This window comes from Helianthus annuus, chromosome 17 (genome assembly GCF_002127325.2).
Source record: "Helianthus annuus cultivar XRQ/B chromosome 17, HanXRQr2.0-SUNRISE, whole genome shotgun sequence".
NCBI classification, from domain to species: Eukaryota; Viridiplantae; Streptophyta; class Magnoliopsida; order Asterales; family Asteraceae; genus Helianthus; species Helianthus annuus.
This window is the reverse complement of record NC_035449.2, coordinates 125,115,483-125,119,703: the sequence shown is the minus strand read 5'-3', so window position 1 is coordinate 125,119,703 and position 4,221 is coordinate 125,115,483. Positions and strand designations below refer to the sequence as shown.

At 40.4% G+C, this 4,221-nt stretch overlaps 1 non-coding gene across 1 annotated transcript; it reads left to right on the top strand.

Moving 5' to 3' along the window:
• Positions 1 to 3,611: 3,611 nt before the first annotated feature.
• On the top strand, positions 3,612 to 3,717 carry LOC118489459. Its single transcript, XR_004887480.1, has one exon. It is a non-coding gene; the product is annotated as a small nucleolar RNA R71 (small nucleolar RNA).
• The last annotated feature ends 504 nt before the right edge of the window (positions 3,718 to 4,221 follow it).

Below are 4,221 nucleotides of genomic sequence, written 5' to 3'. Positions count from 1 at the left end.
AAAGAAATTTGGGGTTTGAGAAAACAAGCTTTTGTTGATGGTGATTGAGTTTAGTGATCAAAGCCTCCCAAAACCATACATTGGGGTCAATGTATCCCAAGTGTGGGGATGGGGGGAAATTTTGAGGTTTTTGAAAAATTTTGAGCCAAGCGAAATGATGTGAGATTTTGAACGCCCTAACTTAACCCCAAGTTGATGCACCGGAAACCCTTGATACCTTTTTCGTTCTTGGTGAGAGTTGTAGCCACACTTGTACATAAATAATTGTCTTTGATGAGAGTGGCTACGGGTGGGGGTGCATTAGAACTTGTGCTTGAATACGATTTGAATCCTTAGTTAAACATGAATGTAGAAAGGATAAGGGTATTAGGTAGCCTCGTCGATGGTGTGAGCGAGTGTGGGACTTGGGGGGTTGGACCTCTTAAGTATATATATGAGCATGGTAGTGAGAGGGGCGGGGGTTTGGACATTTAGTTGCCCATTTTGTGCCTTTGAAGCTTATCATTTGTTTCCCCTAGCTACTTCCTTAAAATTTACCCAAATTTGACCCGGTCGGATAGTGTTAATGATAGTATTAGTAGTTTTGTTAGTTTGAAGTAGATATGGTTAATGCGTTATCGTATGTTTGCTTGAAAAAAATTCAGAAAAAAAAAGAGAGAAAAGCAATGAAAAGAAAAAAAAAAGAAAAAAAGAAAAAAAAGGGGGGCTTAATTGTCTTGTATATAGTAGTGCTTTTGTTTGTTAGTTTGTTTTTGTTTGTAATAAAAAGACCGGGTCGAATTTTCGCTACTTCATATATATTCCATTTCCTACCTATACACCTAGCCGCGTTACAACCTTGAAGTCCCTTTGATTTGCATTCATGTTTGACCCATTGTAGGAGAATGATCGATTTAGGTACAAGCTTATGATTGTGCAACCACCCGTTTGCCTAGTGTGTGTCTAGCTTATCTTTGCTAGTTTTCACTTGTAGCCGAGAGGAGAGAATTTGAGAGGGGTGCATTTCTTGGATGTTAAAAAAGGGGTTGGTAAAGAGATTGCATGTTTTGCTTGGTTTGATTTGATCACTTGTTTTGAAATCATTTGGATGAGTTGCTTGGGACAAGCAACGGTTAAGTGTGGGGATGTGACGGGTGGTCCTTTGGACAACCCTTAAGCATGTTAAAAGACAAAATAATCCTCCACTAAATCGTGTAATTATCTTGAATTAGATAACTACGGAGCTTATGTTTCAGGTGTAGTTTAGGAGCTAAAAGATGGAGTAAACGCAGCTTTGGAGGCTTAGGTGAAGAACGGGTCGAGCGTGGAACAAGAGAAACAACAAAAAAGACAAGGCAGCTCACCACCGTAAATTACGGTCCTGCCGTAATGTACGGTGGACCTGGATTTTGCATGTTCCTTCACCGTAACACAGGATGTTTGGGCCGTAAAAGAATCATGATCACCGTAAATTACGGTGGAGCCGTAATTTACGGTGGACGCTGCGAACCAAAGTGTAACTGCCATCATTTAATCAGTTTTTGAGTGTCTTTTCACTATCTTTCATCATTGGACGGTTCTAGACATCATTGGGGGCGATTTTGGAGAACTTGTTGGGTTTGTGAACAATTTCAGTCATTCGGTTTGTATTTTTGATTCGTATGGATAATAGTTTGATTATGATGATGATGCACCGAGCCATGTCCGGCTAAACTCTTTGGTGATCATCTTAGGTGAATGTTTCTTGAACTTTTGTGTGTTTAATTTCTGCATTTCTAGAATGACAACTTGCGTTGCTTGAATGTCATGGTGTATGTTTGATTGTTTGTAGTTTGTTAATCAATATTGCAATTTCTAGTCTTAATCGTACGTTCTTGGTGCCGTTGGCAACCGAGATATCACGGGAAGGGTTAGGGTTGGTTATTGATTAATAGGTCATCGGGAAACAACCTCGCGTTTATCTAATCCGAGTACTTTGTTCCCTTTTATCACTTCAATCATATATACACGAGTTATGTCTATGTAACTCTTTCTAGTGGAATTACACACAACTGTTTAAAGAAACTGAAACCTAAGGTGATCATTGTTCTCCCCTAATTTGTTTTACAACCAATCTTGATTTGAATTAGTTTTTAATTTAGTTTTCTAAATCAACAAACCAAACTCTTGAATTTTAATTTCTGCAATTTAGTCTAATATTAGTTTAAATACAAAGCTATACAATCAACACATCTTCCACATACTCCCTGAGTTCGATACCCTACTACCACTAACTATAGTTGTTTGGGGATTAAATTTGCGTGACCCACGACATCACGTCACGTACCCGGATCTTGGAGCTTAGGAGGAAGCTCTCCATTCAACACCGCACTTACTTGCCCGGTCAAATCCACCCGCTTAGGCACTTTCTTCTTGTTTTGCCTTTTTTGTGTACATAATTCTTTTAAGAATTTTGCATAAGCGGGGACTTGTTTTATTGCATCGAGGAGTGGGAGATTTATTTTTACTTGTTTGAACATATCCCACATCTCCTCTTTTTGAGGACCTCTCGACACAATAAAATTTTTCTTTCCTGGGTCAAGTAGGGCCGATGGAAATGGAACTTGACTCGGTTCACCCTCAACTTTTTCATTCTTTTCACTTTCACCCAAACCCAGTTTTTTAATAATTGTTTCTTTTGGTTTAACCGGTGAAAGTTCATCATCACTTTCAATTCCCGTGATATCCTCAACCACCCCCTCAACCAATTCGGGTGACAAATTGGCTTTAAATTCTTTCCCACTTCTTAAAACACTAACATGATTAATATTAACATTACCTCGTGACGAACCATGTGAAGGGTTTACCTTAGTGTCGCTTGGAAGTTGACCCTTTCCTTTCTTCAATTCCGCCACATCGGTTGCTAATTGACCCATTTGGGTTGTTAGTGATTGGATGCTTTTATCACGAACCTCATCTTTTTGCATTCGCACTTCGTCAAGTTGGTTCCGTTTTTGCATCTCTATTTGCATGCTCTTTAGCATCTCCATCACCTCGTTTCCACCCGAAGGCCCCCTTGTTCTTGACCCGTTTGGTATTGCTTTTGATAACCTTGGTTATTTCCGCCTTGGTATCCACCTTGATTATTGTAAGATTGGCGTGAACCAAAATTACCTTGGCTACCTTGAAAATTTGGGTTTGCTTGATTTGAAGGGTTCCCATATCTAAAGTTCGGATGGTTCCTCAATCCGGGGTGGTAGGTATTAGAATTCATGTTCTTGTAGTTCCTACCACCTCCTCCTTGACCTTGACCTTGAACCGCATGGACTTCCTCGTATTGCCCTTCCAACATCCCTTGGCAATTTTCAGTCGCATGACCTATCTCATTACACAAAGCACAAACATCATAAATTTGGTTAGTGGTTTGAACATTACCATCATCTATGGCGTGCACTTGAGGTCGGGCAATGGCCGGTCGCGCTCTCCTCGATGCTTGAGCCTTTCTTATTGAAGTGATTGCCATATTCTCTAAATACTCCCAATCGTCGTTCTCATAGTTTGTGCCAAAAGTCCCACCGGTAATGGACATCAAATCGCGAGCATCTTCGGCACTCAACCCCTCGTGAAAAGCATTCATTAACTCCCACAATTCGATTCCATGGTGAGGGCAATTCTTTATCATCATATTAAATCGTTCAAACGCTTCATGGAACATCTCACCATGTTGTTGTTGGAAGCTCCTCAACCCCTTTCTAGCATCATTGGTCTTTTGGGCGGTATAGAATTCGTCTAAGAAAGTTTGTTGCATTTCCCCCCAAGTGTAAATAGATGCCGAAGGCAAAGTGTAGAACCACTTCTTTGCCTTATCCTCCAAAGAAAACTGAAATAAGACCAACTTGACTTCATCGGCCGAAAAACCATGACTCCCAAAAGTGTTGCAAATTGAGTCATAGGCCTCTAAATGGAAATACGGCTCCTCCGTTGCTAACCCTTTGTACTTCGGTAAACTTTGCAACGAGTTTGTTCTTACTTCAAAAGTTCTCCCTTGGTTGTTGTGAGGGATAACCACCGGTGAAGGGTTTTGAGTAATGATTGGCCTGAAATGTGCCTCTATTCCCCTTGATTTTGTTTTCTCGCACTAAAACTCGGTTTTGTCTTAGCGTTCTTTCAATTTCCGGATCAAACGATAGTGGTGATGACCTGTGAGAGCCTCTAGTATGCATACACCTGAAGTATCTGCACACTAAACACAACCAACGTAAA